Raw genomic sequence first — 19449 nt, 5'->3', positions numbered from 1 at the left:
TTGTAACTTTGCCGTGCCACTCCTCTCTGACTTGAGATTTGACCATGTGATTTGTTTGGTCCCTGGGCTATTAGGACACATGATGTATGCTGTGGTTAGCAAAAGGTTTAGGCCATCTACAATCGTCCTTGTCCTGTGCCATCCATTGATGCTCAAAGAACTAAGTCTATAGCATCCAAAGACTGTGCTCATGGAACTAAGCCAAAGGTCCACTGTTGCAACAAAGGTCATCCTATATCAGCAACAGAGACTCACCTTTGGGCACATCAGCAGAACTATTTATATAACCTATATCTGAGCTGTTACATAAACAAGCAAGAGTTCACTCAGAGCACCTGCATCATGTTAGCTGGACCTGGATGCATCCACTCATTCAATACGTGGTAGTGAAGGCCATGGTGGTTCTGTCGAGCACAATGTGACAACAGCTATCTGATAAGATGTGCCCCTCAAAACGTGGGGGAAAGAGCTATTTCTCTGACTTTATAGAGAAGCACACCGTGTTCCACGCAGGTTAAGGGGGGTGGCGGTGCTTTTATCCCCACAGGTGCATCTTGTGTGCCTGTGATGTTTGTCCTGGCATCACACAGCCTCTCTGAAACACTCATCAAATAGCATTAACCTGGAGGCTGAATCCATTTTTTTCTCTTTTAGATCAAAGAGGCAGCTTTTATAGGTTGAAAGCACAGAGGGAGGGAAGTCTCAGAAGTCCCAGGGCCCTAAAGGCGGGAGCGTCACAGCCAGCGCTTGCCCCTGCCATCCCTCCCCCTCTTCTGGGTTCTGCGCTGCTTTGAAGAGACTGGAGATCCTGGACCTGAGAATCTCTCACCATCTCTCTGTGTTTTATTGCACTAAATCCTGCCAGGTAAGGAAACCTGAGGAAGTTGTGAGGGTTTTTTTGATCTCCTAGCCTACCTCCCAGATCCCTTCACTGCCTGCCACACTCATGGCCCTATCACCATCTAAAACAAGCACTCCTTGCCCCCCCCCCCCACTTTCTTAAGGCTTCACCAGCAGAGGTGATTTCCCCACCTGGAGCCCCACCTGGAGCATTTTGAACGTTGGGCTCTCGGTCCTATTCTTGTATCTCTTTGGGATTTTCTCTTTACTCACACTACTTTTCTGTAAGACCTTTTTTACAGACACAGTTGGGATTCCTCCCTGTTAGAGAGCAGAGTAGACATGTTTACTCTAAGCAGGTCTTAAATACCAGTTCCCCCAGCCTGGAAAGGACCCATCCCACTGATGGCGACCGCCTCTCTGAACTGATCTCCCACCCGGCTTGCCATGAGCTTATCCTGAGCTGATGCCTTGCTTGGTTCATTGTATTTTTGACATTTCTACACCAACCTCTCGCCACGCAACTCCAGGTGCTTAGAATAGAACTTGGCACATGCCAGAAGCTCAGTCAGTGTTTGCGGATAATTCAGGCCTGCAAAGGCTAGGCAGAAGTAAAGGAAGGCTGTAGCTGACCGCTTCCTTGTCTGTACAGACCAAGGATAAACTCTTAAGAAAAGATATGATGAGCAAGTTATTGGCCCTGTCTGTATCTTTCGGGGTCCGCTGCTCCCAGGTGGTGGGCAGCATTGAATAGATGCAAAAGCACGTGCCGTGATGGCAGGGAATAGGTGGGGAACCCATGTAGGTGCTTTTGTTCTGCCTTCACATACCGTGTAGAGTGAGAGAGTCCCAGATGGGGGGATGAGTGGTGCCAGCAGGACAGGACACTGATGGACCTGTCACGCGTTCTTGCCGGAAATTAATTGAGTTAGCTCTCACATGGGGCGGAAGGCCGTAAAAGGGAGTTCTAGTATAAGGACTTGACGGGGGGAAAAAACTATATCGCCTCAACTCCAGCATAGATTTGGCCAAGTGCTTCATCATGTTTTTCTGTGGTGTGAGGTTTTTCATAGGTAAACAGGGCACACACACAGCTATTCAGCCCAGAGAGAGAATTTATGGTAGACTAAAGTAATGATTGTGCTAGAGTCCAATGAGCGGGAGTGCAAGGGACTCAAAAGCAGCTGTGTTGCTGAAAAGATCACCCCAGTACAGTAATGCTGCCCTCCCCACTGGAACTGTGTGCAAGGTCTCTTGGGAAACTTGGCTTTTTGGAGTCTCCTCCCCTGGCAGTTCATTTTTGCCTCTATGACCTTGGGGGTGTGACTCTTGTAAATTTCGTCTTAGACATGTGAAGTTTGTTTTACTCCCTGGGTCTCATGAACCGTCTGTCTCTTTCCTGAAAAGAATGTTTCTATACAGAAGAAATGGTTATAGAACTGTTTCCTGGTCAGTTGTAGCACTCCCCGCAGTGTGTAATGCCAAAATGTCAAAATCATTTCCTTTCTGTTCTGATGTGTATGTTAAAAGTATAATCACAGACAGGTTTACATGCAGAGTGTAAGCAATATAAACAAACACATACATTGCTCTTATGTTACTAAGAGTACTCTGTGTAGGGGTGTGTGTGTGTGTGTGTGTGTGTGAGTGAGTGTGAGTGTCTGTGTGTGTGTGTCTGTGTGTTTCTATGCATTTCATTTCTTTTCTGGTCCAATAAAACCCAAGGAATTCTCTTCAAATCTTCTGGTAGTTTCCTAATTCGTCCTTGTTTTTATATACATATGCATGTAATGTATGTAAATATACAGCAGTGTACTCAGGTTGGTGTCACTATAAACACCAATAACAAATTCAGCAACAATATGCATGTGTGTTTCTAGCTCTATCTTTAGAAGCTGCTATCTAATTTCCCTGGGATGGATTCACAGAAGCAGGATTGCTAGATCACAGTTTCTATGTACTTTGGATATTAATAGGCATTGCTTGTTTACTTCTGGAAGACTGTAGCTCCATCACTATCCCAAGCAGCAATGTGTGAGGCCCCATTTCGTCCCACAGTCTCTGCTCACAGCAGATATCATAGTTCTTTTTGATGTTTGCCAGTCTAGTGAGTGCAAAAAGATCCCTCATTGTTATTTTAATTTGGATTTCTATGGCTGTCAGTGAAGTGAACATATCTCAAGCCATTTGCATATGCCCCTCTATGAATCATATTTTGGTATAATTTGCTCTATTGGTTGTGATTTGGTCTATTTGTCAATTTCTAATTTCTCTGCACAGTAGAGAAATTAACAATTTAAATACTGTTTGAATTACATTTTTATATGTACATTGTTATCTCTGTTATATCTTTTCCACAGTGCATAACCTAAGTTTTTTTTTCAGACATGTTACCATATTACACACTGTTAAAGTTACCGTTTTGAGTGCACGAGTCACACATTGATTTTAGCAGTCACACAGCTTTGCAGCAGTCCCCACTATTTAATTCTAGAATACATTAATCACCTGAGCAAACTGCTGCCTTCCCTGGAAACCACAATATGCTTTCTGTCTCCGTGGATTTACCTAGTCCTGCTATCACATAGAAACAAGTCCTGTAATATACAACTCTTTTTCTGCTTCATTCATTTAGCATGTTTTCAAAGTTCATCCATGTTACAGCAGGAACTAAAACTCTGTTCTTATTTCTGGGCTAATGGTGTTTCATTAATTTTTCTTCTCCACTTCTTGCTGAATATTTGACTGTTTCTACCATTGGCCTAGGTAGAATAAGGCTGCTATGAGCATTTGGACGAGTCTTTCCACAACAGGCTTTCAATTCCCTTAGTTATACACCAAAAGATTACATAATGATGCTATGCTTAACTTTGGAGAACTGTTTTCCAAGGTGGCTACACTGTTTCATGTTCCTCCAACAGTGTAGAAAGGCTCCAGTTTCCGCTTGATTGTCCTTGTTTTTAATAGTTCCCTTTTTATGGAAATCAGAGCTGCCATTCTTCTTGGATGTGAAATGGTATCTCATTGTGGTTTTGATGGGCATTTATTTACCTCCTTAATGGTACTAAGTGTAATTACTGGTGATTTGTGTGTTTTCAATGGAGAAGTAGCTGCCAGAATCTTTTCCTATTTTGACATTTTATTTTAGCACTTGCATGGAAGTCAGCATGTGCTCTACCACCAAGATACAGCCCTAGCCATAACCCACTATTAATTTAGATTGTCTTTATTAGTAGACTATAATAGTTATATATTTATATATTATAGATACAATATAATAAATACTTTCTCTCAATAATAAACTGTTGTCTATAGTGTCTTGATAATGTCATTTGAGGAACCAAGGTTTATAATTTTGGTAAAATCTAAACTATCTACCATCTTTGTCTGGCTGTGTCTTTTATGTCATAGACTTTTTTTTTAAAAGAAGCCATTTTTAATCCAGGATCTGAATATGTGTATTTTCCCTTATGCTGTTTCTAATTTTAGCCTTTATATATTTTACATAGCTCTTATCTATTGTGATTTAATTTTCATGCTTATGGAGTGAGATTGGGGCTACAGTTTTGTTCATCTGCATGTGGGCAACCGTGGTCCCAGCATCATGTGTTAAAAAGACAGTTTTCCCCATACCTTATTATCTTGGTGTCTGTGTTGAAAAACAGATGTCTAAAGGTTTGTTTCTAGATTCTGCCTCTGGGCAGCATCTTCATCCTGCAGCTGGTCACACAGGGAAGATTGCAGGTGGCTTCCTGGTACATGCTGTGTATCTGAGAGTCTTCTTTCATTAGCAATTTGTTCTTCATTTTTATCACAAGAGGCTGTTGGATTTTTTAAAAGTTTTTTGGCTTTTGTTTGTTTGTTTGTTTTGTTTGCCTCTCCAGAGTCGGCCTTTTGCCTCTTATTCTATTAATACAACATATTACCAGGCTTGATTTTTATGCGCTAAAGTAACCTTGCATTCTTAAAATGAATACAACTTTCTCAGGTCATATCATCCTTTTTCTGAGGCCCTTGACTCAGTTTGTTAGTATTTCGCTGGAAATTTTGTATCTAAAGTCATCAGGGATACTAGGTTGCAGGGTTGGTTTTTTTTTTTAAATGCTTTATCTCATTTTGAACTTGGCACTCATGGGTTCAAGCCCCATTCTTAGTACTACAGGTCATGTTTGGGGGCAATCAAGTGTTTCTCATCAGTCAGCATCTCCACTATGGTCTACTCAGCATGAAGGATGAGTTTCAGTTTGTCCCAGGAAGACTCTTACAAGAAGAAAAGTGGAAGCCGGATGATGGCACGAGCCACATATAGTCAGGTGGACTGCCTGGGAGGGTCTCCATTCAGAGGCCATTCTTGGAGTTGGGGAGATTTATCCACTTTCTCACACCAGAGAGTTAAATGATGTGTGATATTGGTTCCGTGAGACTTTGAGTGGACCAAATGATTATCATTTATATAATGCCATGGTATATCTGGGGCACTATACTAACTACCTCGGGTAATGCAGGCTTCAGAATGACTTGGAAGTGTTTCTGTCCCCTATTTTGGATGAAGTGTTGTGAAGGATGAAGCCTAATTCTCTTAAGTTTGATAGAATCCACTAACAAAGTCACTTAATCTTGGGTTTTTCTGTGAGTGAAGCTTTTTTGATTATTAGCTTAATCTTTTAACTCTCAATTCAGATTTAGTTTCTTCCCATATTGCTTTTCTCATTCCTATGCCTCGACATTTCATAAGAAGCAACATAGGGAAGGGAAGTGTGGGATCCTTCTGTTAAGGTCACAAAGTCTGGCATTTCCAGATAGCTTCTGAACTCAGTATAAAATCACGGACTCCCTCTCTCAGCTGGGTTCCCTCTCCGCCTGATCTGAGGAACCCCAGATCTTCTAATGAGTGTCACATAGCCCTCAGGGAGATTACAAGCCCAACTCTTTCCTGATAAGAAACCCATTCAGTGTGTACCCGGGGATTCCTGGAAACACCCACTCTATGCTAATGAGATGTCTTGGTGTCGTGACTTTCAACCAAGTCACTGCTGCCTGGCTTGGTTTTCGGAGCCCTGAGCTCCTTTGACTCTGCGCCCCAGAGAGCTTACACTTTTGGTTTGGTGCTCCACCGGGCCGAGCTTCCCAGGAGCATGTGATCACAGTTAAGGTTGACTTTTGGCTCACCGTTCAAGAGATAAATTCCATCGTGGGAGAGAAGGCGTGGCAGTAAGAGATGCCTTGCTCCTGCCTCCTCAGTGCATCGTGAAGCTGAGAAAGGGGAATGCAGGCATTATGATTTCCCCCTTTTTATATTTAGTCCAAGATTCCAGGCCACGAGACGATACAGCCCACATTCAAAAAGTGTCTCCTCCCTTTATTTAAGCCTCCCTGGGAGTCCTCTCACTGACACACTCAAAAGCGGACTCTAGGTGTTTCTTTATCCAATCAGGTTGCTAGTCGAAATTAACTGTTGTACCCCCCCCCAATAAGTTCATTGCACAGTGTGTGTCATTCTAGAAATATGCCCTTTTGTTACGTTATTTGGTGTATTGATCTAATACTTTTTCTTGATATATATTGATATAACCTTCTTTATTCTCTAAGGAAAATAGTAATGCCCCATATTTTTAATGTATTTTATTAATTTATTCATATTACATCTCAATTGCTAGCCCATCCCTTGTATCCTCCCATTCCTCCCTCCCTCCCATTTTCCCCTTACTCCCCTCCCCTATGACTGTGACTGAAGGGGACCTCCTCCCCCTGTATATGCTTATGGGGTATCAAGTCTCTTTTTGGTAGCCTGCTATCCTTCCTTTGTGTGCCACCAGGCCTCCCATCCAGGGGACGTAGTCAAATATGGGGTTTGTGGACAAATGGATTGAACTGGAAATGATCATAATGAGTCAGTTAACCCAGAAGCAGAAAGAGTCAAATGGTATATACTCACTTATATCTGGACACTAGCCCAAGGGGCATGTCCCATGAAAGTCTTCACTTACCAGGAAAGTGGGACAGAGGGAAGGACATCCTATTGAGACTCTAGGTGAGAGAAGCATGGGAGAATGGGGAAATAGAAGGATCCAGAGGGTCCTAGAAACCTACAAGAAGAACATTATGATGGGTAGATCTGGGCCCAGGGGTCCTGCTCAAACTATGGCACTAGCCAAAGACAATATGTGCAGTAAACTTTGAACCCCTATCCAGATCTAGCCAAGGGACGGGACATTCTCCACAGTTGAGTGGAGAGTGGGGTCTGACTTTCACACGAACTCTGATGCCCCATATTTTTAAAAATACATTTTGTTGCATGTTCATGTGCATGTATATTTGTGTGTATGTGTGAGTGTGTATCTGTATGTGTGTGCCCCTACTGCAACATGCCCATAGAGATTAAAGGATAGTTTATAGGAGGTTCTTTCCTCTAGAATGTGGGTTCCAGGGACCAAACTCAGATCATCATGCTTGGCAAAACTACCTTTTTCCAATGAGCCATCTTGCCAGTTCAAATGTTCATTTTTAATTTGTAGTTTTGATTATTTAAGAGATTTTTTTCTATTGATCAGTCTAACTAAAGGCTAACAAAATTTGATTCATTTTAAAAAACACTTTAATTTTACTGATTTTCTCCATTGTTTTTCTATTGTCTATATCCAATATTTCCACTCTATTGTCCATTTACTTTCGTTTGCCTAAATTTTTCTTTCTTATTTCTCAAAGTAGGTTTGGGCTATTGTTTTAACATCTTCTTATAGTACATTTTCTCTAAATATTATTTTTTCTATATTCTGTAAGTTTCAGAAGTTTACACTTTGATGTCTTCTTTCACCTAAATGGCTATTTAAGAGTATGAATAGTTTTTAATTTTCTACAATTTGTGAATTTCTCACATTTTTCTGATGAATTTTAAATTTCTGCCATTGCAGATAGAGAACATAATTTGCATGGCTTTAACCTTTTAAGTGAAGGTTAATTGAAGCTTATCTTATGGCCTTACCCATTAGATCTCAAGGAGTGTTGCATGCGTATTTGAGTCTGGGTGTGTCTGTGTATGTGTGCATATGTGTCTGTCTGTCTGTGTGTACATTCAGGGTTCATTGGGCACAGTGTTCTGTGAGTGTCTAATAGGTGTGTCTAGCTGGCTTTATTTCCTTGTTCTGCTGTCAATAGTTGAAAGTAGGGCATTGAAGACTCCAAGCTCTATTATCAATAGTCAGTTTCCGCTTTAATGTGTTATGTATTTTATTTCATGTACTTGGAGATTCGGTTGTAAAGTACCCGTGTATTTATCTTTTTTCCTTCTAAATTCTCAGTGATAATTTTTGTCTTAACATCCATGTTCTGATACTTGTAATCTACCCAAACTCTCTTCTCATGACATAGCTTCTCTATACTTGAATTTTCAACCTACTTGTTTTCTGAGCTCAAAATGTATTCCTTATAGGCAGCATATGAGAAGAATTATTCTAAAAACCTATCCTGTCAATCTCTTCCTTTTGTTCAGAGTTTAATAATTTGCTTTTAATGTTTAATGTGTTTGCATTTAATACAACTAATGGGGTGTGATTTATAGCCACCATTATGCTCTCTTCTCTGTTTATATTGTGTGCCTTTTCTGTTACTCTGCTCCTTAGTCACTGTCCTATTTTGTGCTAAATGGCTATTTTCTAGTATACTGTCTTAATTCCCTTGGTACTTCTTTATTTCTATTTTTAGTGATTTCAAAGCAGCTGTCCTGCTGGCTGCTACACTGCTGGTTTGCAGTTTGAATGAGGAATGTTTATTTTTGTGTCTGTCGGAGAGTTGGGAGAGTAGGTGATAGGAATAAGGAAAGTCAAAATGCCACCGTCCTTATACAACTTACCCACTTTTGGGGATAAGTGCACCCTGGGTTTTTGTAAAGATTTGGTTAAGTTTCAGAGTTCAACAAACGTTTGCTCTGGGGATGAAGAGGTGGCTCAGGGATTAAGAACACTGGCTGCTCTTCCAGGGGACCCAAGTTCAATTCCCAGAATCCACATGGTGCTCACAACTATCTGTACTCCAGTTCCAGGAGACCTGACACCCTCACATAGATGTGCATGCAGCCAAAATACCAATGTACATAAAATAAAAATAAAACATTGAAAAAACATTGCATTTATGGAGAAAGAACTTTTTAGAGACTTCTACTGTGAAATTTACTCTGACATTTTTTTGTTGTATCCCTTTCTTTTTCCTTTTCTTTTTCTTTCTTTCTTTCTTTCTTCCTTTATTTGTTTCTTTTTTTTCTTTCTTTTTTCTTTCCCGAGACAGGGCTTCTCTGTATAACCACTCTGGCTGTCCTTGAACTCACTTTGTAGACCAGGCTGGCCTCGAATTTACAGAGATCCACCTGCCTCTGCCTTCTTGAGTGCTGGGATTAAAGGTGTGAGCTACCATGCTTGGTTGTATCCTTTTCTTTAATGTAAATTTGTATTTCATATCAAAGTTTATTTTGATTTATATATTGTCAGATATACATGCATTTATGCATTTTGTTTTCATTTGAGATATTTTTTTCACTAGTAAATCTTTCCCAATCTTAGGCCATAGTTCACTCAATTTATATAGATATATTATTCACAATAATATCATGTTATAAACAATAATATATCAATATATAATCCGTAAATATAATATACATAAAATATGTGTAAATGTGCACATTCATATATATATATATATATATATATATATATATATATATATATATATATATATATACTCATGTTCCATTTATTGACCTAATTTATGGCATAGTGACCCTTTAGATGATTTTCTTGTATTGAACAGCACCTAGCATAAAATCTGCTTAAGGAAGCTGGTAAGATGGCTGAATGGGTAAAGGCACTTGCTGAACAAGCCTGGGGACTTGAGATCAAACCCTGAAACCCACATATAGGTAAAAGGAGAACGCCAGCCCCACTAAGTTGTCCCCTAGCCTCCACATGCAGGCTGTAGCACTTGCTCATGTTCGTACACGTGTGCTCGAACAATGCAATAATAAATAGAATTTAATTAAAAGCTGATTATTTATAATAAACTATCCTTTAGATTGTTGTCACATTTCATTTTGTGCATACCCTAGTTCCTTTCTCATTGCTTTGATGAGACACCATACCAAAAGCAGTGTAGGAGAGAACGGGTTTAGTTTGGCCTACAGTTCCTGAGCACACTGTCCATCATGGTCGGGAGGCCATGCAGAAGGCAGGGAGAGCAGGGTGTCAGACCAGGAGACTGGCTGCTTACACTGCACACACACTCAGACGTAGAGCACAAGCAGGAGGTGGGACTTGACTACACAGCCTCGAAGCCCACCCTAGGGACCCACTTTCTCTAGGGAAGCTCCTAAAAGCCCTACAAGCTCCTCAAGTAGTGCTCACATTGCCATCGGAACTGCAGTAGCACCACATTAATAAATGATATTGACACGCATCATTCTCCTCCATACCTCTTGTCGGGCTGTGTTATTGAGATTATTCAGAAGGCTTCTATTTCCTTTTATTGTCTAGGATGATAAGATTGCCCTGGAATTGGTGCTGTTGAGTTATCTAAAAACTCAGCTCGGAAGACTGGTGACTCCCAGTAGTAGCCCACTAATGAGATGATCAACTTCTCTAAAAACTGATCAAGTCGAGGTATCCATTTCTTCATTTCTTCTTAAATAGATTTCAGCAGCATGTTACCTACGGTGGAATTCATTCGCTTCCTCTCAGGTTTCAGATGCTGCTGTTATCTAACTCAACCATGCAAATACGATATGGCTTCTCTTTCCTTTTTAATCTTGTGTATTTTATGCTCTCTTTCTTTTATATAAATCAGGCTTTCAGTAGGCATATACATTTTTATTATTCTTTCTCAAAGAATAAAATCTGGATTTGTTTGTACTTTTCTTTTTTTTTTTTTTTAAATTTCCATTTCACTAATTTCAGAGGAAATGAAAAAAAGATAACCTAGATGCCAATGAAAAAAATTAAAACTCATACAAATATAATATCACCAGAAAAGGCAATATTCAATTATTAAAGAAAGATAATAAAAAATAAGAACTTAATGTTCATCTTATGCTGAAAAATAACAGAGATAAACCAATTGGGTGAAGAAATAAATAAAAAATAGGATGTTTGAAATCAAAGATATTTGTAAAACTCTGTATCTTCCTTGCTGTTCTTTTTCTCTATCCTGTGATGCGAAGGCCAAGTTCACGCTGAAGCATGGTATCTGACGCCATTTGCCTTCTCATCTATGTCTCTTGCCCTAACACTTGACACTCCCTACAAACTTTATGACCCACAAATGCCAATTTGCTCCTCCTGCCCAAAATACATCCTTTTTGACACCTTTGTCTTATTACCTCCTGTTTATCCTGTGTAAGATGATTCCTACCCTCCCCGCCCGACTCCTAGCAAGAATCTTATCTCCTAAATCCCAGATGAGTGGTGTTTTGTCAGAACTTCCTGCAACTCCACTGCCAGGAAGAAGAATATGTCCTGGTCCCATGGGCCATGAGCCATTATGTGCTCTCCTTTGGCCTAAGTCTCAGGGCTGACCACCTCCAAAGCAAGACAGCTACATTAACAGTCCCTACAAGGACCCTCTAGCTAAGTGCCTAGACTATATAAGGAAGCAAAAAGGAACAAAACAGATTAATAAGTAATGGGCGATTATAATGGCTGTCTACTGAACACCCTCCAGCCTTTCTTGACTGGAATGCTTCCTCGTGGTTTTATGTCTTCTTGCTCTACCCTGGCTTTGGGGCATTCACGAGTTTATGTGTACTCTTACCTGCATCTAGCACATCAACAAAATGACGGAACCAACAGCCTTCTACTGGTGACTTAACAGTTTCTCCTCTGTGGTTTTGAGCAGACTTTGGGCAGTATCTCCCCTTTGTCTTTTGCTCTCTTTTATTTTTTCCCTTCACTCTGGCACACCAATCTCCCTGATGGTGCATTCCAAGTCTCTTCAAATGTCCCGTTCTGCAGGAAGTTCATTGGGTGGCTTAACTCGTCTTCCTTGTTAATTTCTCTGCTTAGCTTCATGGATCCCCATGGCTCACAGTCTAAATGTGTAGATGAAAGGGATGGCTAGTCACTCGCCCTGACCCCTGTTCCCTGTATGAAGACCATGTTTGCAACTGCCCGTCACACGCAGCGCAGACTCACCTGCATGGCTTTCCTTTGAAGCCCATCTCTGGCATCCTCAACTCTGACAGTGCTATAAATATTGCCCAAGCTGATGGCTCCGACTCACCCACGCCTCTCTGTTGCTCACATCACCAAGTCTTGCTTGTGTCTCTGAAATACCTTTCATGTTTCCCTCCTTTCCACCATTGTCATTCTGAGAGTCCTGCTTCTATCCTTATTATTATTATTATTATTATTATTATTATTATTATTATTATTATTATTATTTTGTAGATTACAGTAATAACATTGCTTCTCAGCACCCAGTATCTTTCCATCTAAGGTAGTCTTGGCTTTAGTTATAACACATAAAACTGGCGTGCTTCCCACAGTAAAACATCTTTGTCAGCTCCTTGGTACCTCTTACCCAAAGGAGATAATATAAATGCCTTAGTCTGAAGTTAAATATGTTGGACTTAAATACTTTTTTGTTTAAAATTTTAATTTTTTGAGATTTCATACATGAGTATTACATTTACATCATTTCTACCCCTCTCTCCCCCTCCATTCTTCCTGCTATCTCCCTCTTCTCCCTTGTAAATTCACAACCTCTTTCAATTATCATTTTCTCATGTGTGTGTGTATATATATATACAATGTGCTGAGTCCACTTGGTGTTGCTGGGATGTGCACAGGTGTTTAGGGCTGACCACTTGGGAGCAGACAAGCGATGGGGGAAGTCATCCCTGGAGAAAATTGAGTCTCCCTCTCTCGGCACTCATTAACTTGCTATAGCTCTTCTAGATCTACATCTGGAGCTGGGAGAGATGGTCCCCATCTGTGTGGCACATGAACTGGTATAGCCACTGAGCTGCCCTTGTATTGGTCAACCACACTGCTGAGATGTTCTGAGTGTAGCTTCCCCTCGAAGCCCATCTCTGGCTTTCCAAAGTCTGAGAATGCTGTAACTATTCCCTAAGCCAATGGCTCCAGATTGCCTGCGTCTCTCAGTTGCTCAGTGTTCACATCACCACGTCTTTCTTGTGCCTCTGAAATACCTGTCCTTGCCCTCATTAGTGGGCAGCCTGGTCCTCTAGTTCTTAGAATCTTTCTGCCCTCTCGTTCATGATGTTCTGTGAGCCCTAGGCACAAAGACTGTGTTATAGATATATCAGTGGGGTTGGCCACCCCACGGCCAGTTGTTCTTAGTATTTTGACCAGTTACGGATTAGTATAATTGTCTCCAAAAACAATATAGGTTATTGTTGTTGCTCTTGATTATCTCTCCAAACTTGAAGGTAAGAACTTATTGGCAAACGTAACACACACACACACACACACACACACACACACACACACACACACGTGCGCACGCATGCACACACACGCACACACTTTAGACACAGGATTTGAAAAAATTGAGGTGGAACTGACCCAGAAGCCTCCTCACTGCGGACTAGCTCTCATAGTATTGGAAGGTGTTATGCAACCCTCCAAGACAGAAAACCAACTAGTAAGTCCACTCAGCTGTTAAAAAAAAACAAAACAAACAAACAAACAAAAAACTATGACCCACAGTGATGACCAGCCACAACAAGATATACTCAAGAGTGGGATATCCCCAACTGGACTCTTGGGGACCATCTAATTGGACCTACACCCCCCCACACACACACACTCAGGGGCCAGGAATTTATGCTGAGGACCATTAACCTGATCAACCAGTCATGGCAAGTGAGGTCATAGATCGGAGAGGAAAACGTACTGCTGCCACTTTCCTAAGCCATTGTGTTTTAACTATGTTCTGAATATGTGTGCTCATACTCAACCTCAGCCTTCATCAGGGGCACTTCTTTTAGGGCTTGTATCTTTGCAAGTTCACTCTCTTCACAGCTGTACCCTGTGCTCCAGAATGTCTCTGTCTCCGTTTCCTAATCCCAGGTCTGTAGCATCAGAGGCTCTGTGTACTGTAGCCCGAATGCACCTGTACCTCTAGCATACAGTGAGTGAGGGGACTTTTTGTCCCCTCTGTCTAAGCTGGACACTTTCTCTGGAATGCCCTGTTCCTTGTCCCTCAGCTGCAAATGTCAAGTCACCATCCTTTAAGGTCAAATTCATATCTGAATTCTCCATGAAGATTGATATAATTACACCCTAACCAACGCCAAAAACATGTGACTTTCCTTCTCTGTACACCTAAAGCATTTTCTTCAAAATGTCAGTTTAGCATATTCTTTGTTACAGATTTGAACTCTTAAGGAGAAGGGCCCTGTGCCTTGTCTATGTAAAGTTTTGAACATTGAACTTCATAGAGAGCAGGTCAATTCTCAGTTGAAAGAAGGAGTTAGCTGTCTACCTTTTGGTGATGTGGAGAGGGTCCACCAATGCAGGTAGGGACCCTCCTCTGCAGATTTCCTTTCCTCTCTGCCTTCCATTTACCTTCTGTTCCTCTTCATTGAGCTGTACAGTGGTGTAAGCTTCAAATGCGAAGGGGAAGCTGAGGTCCAACAGTTGAAATGACTTATCAAGGCCACGTAGTAAGGATATGAGCTAAGGCTGGAACTAAAGCAGATGATTTTTTTTTTTTTAGCCCAATGCCTTTCCACTTTCCACTTTCTTCTTGGGAGCTGGTCACTTTGGCATCATTTCCAACCAATTGTCTCCCAGTATAAAAAAGCAAAGAGTCAAAGAGTTCTAAGGAGCAATGCCATTATGAGAGGGGGGAATGAGGGAAGAGGGAGAGGAAAACTAAGGGAGGAGAGAGAGAGAGAGAGAGAAGGAAGGAAAAGAATACGTACATGATTTTTCTCCTTCTGATTCTACCACTATCTGCAGTGAAACTGGATGATGGCAAGCAAAGAAATCCATGACTTTGAAGGAAGCTGTGAAAACCCCACTGCTTCCTGGTTCTTCCCAACTCACTCGGTTTACCCTTCAGAGCATGCCTAGCGCCCGTGCAAGCTGAGCTGCAGCATCAGTCCATGGTGAGTCTTGAGATACCGCTGTGTCAAGAAGCCTAGATCCCTAGACAGAATGGAAATAATAAGCTTGTGTTCCCTCCATTTTCTGGATGGACAACAACCTAAAGACAGCGCCTGGCTCCTTGTGACCTAGATAAGGAACAGACAATAGCCCCAAGGATGCCAAGCTTCAGCCATTCTCTTGTATCAGATTGGGGAGGGGGACACTTTACCCTCAGTAGACATGGTTTTATTGTAATTGCTTGAAATTTGAATAGCATGCCGTAACCATCCCCATAAATTGGACTTCTTTAGATTTATGAAGCTATTCATTGAATGGTGGGTAATAAACATCCAGGATTAACAGCTCTGCAGCCGCTCTGCGCCAGTTTCATAAAGAGTTGCTAAACTCCCATAAAATAATTATGAATCAGTTTACCATGCTGACAAACCATAATAGTCAAAAGTTCTATGCAGACTCAAGGCCTTGTTTAAATGTTTGCTCTTGTCTACAGCTTTGACTCTCATCCGCCTGGCTGTTGGCTTTCCCTGTCTTCTGTTTCTCTACTTTCTCCCTCATCCCCTTGACGCCTTCTCCTCTCTTGCCATTCTGTCTTCTGCCATTTATGATATATATATAAGGTAAACATATTACAAAAGAAAGCACAGTGAGGTGGGGATCTAAGTCATCTCTGCTATCCCTGGGACACTGAACAAGTCACTTCTGTTAGTTACTATGTCCTCAACCACTGCCTTATTCTCTTTCTTGGTGCTGTACTGATGTCTTTAACAAGAGCAAGTCAAGGGACAAAGGGCTCATTTTGGCTCACATTTCAAAGATTCGCTCTATCATGATGGCGAAGTCAACTAGACAAGAGCCTGGAGCTGTTGTGACATTACCTCCTCAATCAGGAAGCAGAGAATGATGAATGCATGTTATTTCTCAGTCCCCCTTCTCTATGCAGTCAGCTGTAGGCAGAAGGCTAGTGTGCGATTCAAATGGTGATTTCTGCACACACACACACCCCTCATCTCCCCCCCCACCCCCATATATCTGGTTGCAATCTTTGTTCTGAGTACCTCCTGTCTTAATGTTGTGTAAACATTGCTCCCCAGTTGTCCTCCGATATGCTAATAAAGCAGATTACTGCCAGTTGCTGAGCAGGGGACATAATAGGGATGGACTTCCTGCCAGTCACAGGCAGAAGCGTTAGAAGAGAAAGAGGAGAAAGGGGGACGTCTAGGGCAGAGGTCCAGGTGGCATCAGGAGAGGAGCTGGAGCAGGGAAAGCTACAAAGTGCAAGTATCTCTGGGATGTAAACGAGGAAGAGGCGGATTAGCTTAGAGGGTTAGGAATAGAGTAATAACTGTGCAGTCACTCGGTTATGGAGCTTATTATTAAATAAATATAAAAGAGTCTCACTAATTTGTGTGATAGCTGGGTTAAGAGAGAAATTGAGAAACAAACCCAGGTGTGTGTGTGTGTGTGTGTGTGTGTGTGTGTGTGTGTGTGTGTGTGTACTTAACCGTCAGTGATCCCAAATAGGGAATCTGCCCACAGTAGGCGGATCCTCCCAACTCAAGGTTAAGGTTATCCTGTACTCCTCCATGGGCACATGCAGAGGCCCATTCTGTATGTGAGGCTAGAGTCTGTCAAGCTGTCAACAGTAATCATCACAGCCATTAAAACTGAAGCCTAACCAGACCATGTCCCCTGGATGGGGAGGCCTGGAGGCGCTCAGAGGAAGGATAGCAAGTTACTAAGAAGAGACTCAATACCCTAAGAGCATATATAGGGGGAGGAGGTCTCCCTCAGTCACAGACATAGGGGAGAGGAGAAGAGGAGAAGCGGGAGGGAGGGAGGAATAGGAGGATGCAAGGGAAGGGCTAACACTTGAGATGTAATATGAATAAATTAATTTAAAAAACCCGAAGCCTAGGCATCCTGGACACTGTTGGCAGCATTGCTTTCCTCTCTTCTCTGGCTCCTGTGTCCCCAGTTTCACTGCCCCATTACCTCTGGAGCTCAGCTGTCCTGAGGGCTCCTCCTCAAGAACCCACCCAGCCACCAAGCCTCTTAGTGACCAGCATGCCACCTTGCAACTTTGTCAACTAGGCCTCCAGTGTTATCTGGACTTTAACTCATATTAAGTAAAAATATTTTTTAAATTGCGATAAAATATTCATAACCTTAAACTTGCTGTGTTAACTGTGATGAAGTGCACAGTTTAGTGGCATTTTGAGAACACTCTCACTGTGCAAACCTCATCGTCACTCATCTTCAGGATTCATTTCATTTAGCAAATCTGTCCAGAAAATGTTAACTCTTCATTCCTCTCTTGTCAACCTCCATTCCATTTTCTGCCTCTGATTTTGACTGCAGTAAGTGGAATTCTACAGGATTTTCCTTTGAATGGCTTGCTTAGTTCAGGTAATAGGATGTCTTCAGGAGGTCCCCCAGGCGTCAGGTTTTTCTTCCTTCTTAAGGCTGAACAAAACTATACATTTCTTGTTTACCATCAACCCGCAGGCAGACATTTGTGTCCCATGTTTCACCAACTGTTGTAAACTACACACATGCCGACAGACATTTGTTTGAATCACTGTTTCCACTACTTCTGAGTCTACACCCAGAAATGAAATCACTGCATTATATGCTAATTCAGTATTTAATCTCGTGGAATTACCTTCTATTTTTCCTCACAGTGAAAAATTTAAAACTTTCAATTAAATTAGAATACAAAGCTTAAATTATTTTTTTCATTTAAAAATTGAAGAATATGTTCAACGCCACAAGAAGACCAACTAAGTAAACTAACAGACTCATGGGACTTACAGAGACAGAAGCACCAACCAAAGAGCATTCATGGACAGAAACCTCGGCCCCTACACATATGTAACCGATGGGCAGTTTGATCTTCATGTGGTTCCCGTAGTAAGCTGAGTGGGTGCTGTCTATGTCATGGACTGTTGTCGATCACTTCACCCTAACCAGGCTGCCTTGTCTGGCCTCAGTGGATGAGGAGGAGCTCTGCCCAGATGTGACTTGATGTGCTGGTATAGGGGTGTGGACTCCCCTTTTCTGAGGACAAGGGGAGGGGTATGGGGGAAGAGGGTAGGAGGGAGGGAGGGACCAGGCGAAGGGAGGAGGGAGGGAGGGAGGAGGATGTAAAGTGGAAATATAAATTAAAAATAAACTGAGGAAAGAAATAGAATTAATCATAAAAATAATACATTCAAGTTTCAATTTTGTAAATAATTTGAAAATACAGAAACATCTATAGAATAAATAAATTTCTCTTAATACCACCATTTAAAGATGAGCAGGCTTGCTTTCTGAAGAACTTCTATCTAATTTTCTTTCTCTGTATAAAATGTCATCAATTTCCCTGACTTTATTTTTCAAATATTATTACTTAGCTTGTGCTGTCTATATAATCTTTTTTTCCTCTACATTATACTATAAACGTTCTCCATTGTTGTTAACTGTGTGTAAGTATGTAAGGGTGTGTGTGTGTGTGTGTGTGTGTGTGTGTATGTGTATGTATGTGTGTGTGTGTGTGTATGTGTGTGTGTGTGAGAGAGAGACAGAGACAGAGACACAGAGACAGAGAGACATAGACACAGAGAGAAGGGAGGAGAAAGGGAGCTATAGAATGTTTTGATATTTAAATATACAATTGTATATAGGGTACAGCTAAAGGAGATTAATTTTTTAAAGTTCATTAAAAAGTCTTCCTGGGCTGGAGAACAGTTGCTGCTCTTCTAGGACTCAGCTCTGGCTCCCAGGACCACTTCTTTATCAGCATCTGCCTCAAGTGCTTATAACTCTGGCTCCTGAGAATCTGATCCCCCTTTTCTGACCTCCATGGGCATAGACATGGAAATAAAATAATAAAAATAAATCTTCTAAAAAATTATTCGTATATAAAAGTATCTTTCACTTATAGAAAAGTTGAGCGACAGTGGCAAAATTACGAAAGTGATCAGCTCTTTCTTTAAATGCATTCAAGTGTTCTGAAACTCAAAACATCCTGTTTGTTTGTTTGTTTGTTTTCCCATCTATCTATTCATTTAATTACTTTACACAGCCTGAGCCCAGCCCCCTCCCTTCTCTCCTCCCAGCCCCACCCTCACACCCATCCCCCCCTTTCTCAGAGAAGGGGAGGCTACCAAGAGAAATCAACCCATCCCGGAACCTCAAGTCACAGCAGAACTAAGCATATCCTCTCCCACTGAGGCCAGAGAAGGCAGGCCAGCTAGGGGAAAGGGATCCAAAGGCAGGGAACAGTGTGGGAGACAGTCCCTACTCCCCTTGTCAGGGGACCAAGCCTGACAGATGCGACATGCCTGTAGGGGGTCTAGGTCCAGTCTGTGCATACTCTTTGGTTGGTGGCTCAGATTCTGTGAGTCCCCATGGGCCCAGGTTTTGCTCAGTTCCTACATCTTGGGTCCCAGTGATTTGAAAACAGAATAGTGACTGTCATCTTGAAGAAATATATGATGAAATTTATAAA

The 19449-nt window shown here is 41.6% G+C and overlaps 1 long non-coding RNA gene across 2 annotated transcripts; it reads left to right on the top strand.

Annotated features, from left to right (window-relative positions):
• The first annotated feature begins 657 nt into the window (after window positions 1–657).
• Window positions 658–18138, top strand: LOC311604169. Of its 2 annotated transcripts, XR_014781387.1 has the most exons (5): window positions 658–865; window positions 10359–10484; window positions 14217–14362; window positions 14808–14956; window positions 17710–18138. It is a non-coding gene; the product is annotated as an uncharacterized lncRNA (long non-coding RNA). The 2 variants fall into 2 exon arrangements; XR_014781386.1 differs by lacking the exon at window positions 10359–10484.
• The last annotated feature ends 1311 nt before the right edge of the window (window positions 18139–19449 follow it).

The sequence above is a fragment of the Acomys minous genome, assembly GCF_964271855.1.
Source record: "Acomys minous genome assembly, chromosome: 8".
NCBI classification, from domain to species: Eukaryota; Metazoa; Chordata; class Mammalia; order Rodentia; family Muridae; genus Acomys; species Acomys minous.
Note: the sequence above shows the minus strand (reverse complement) of the source record. Positions and strands in the feature narration are given on the sequence as shown.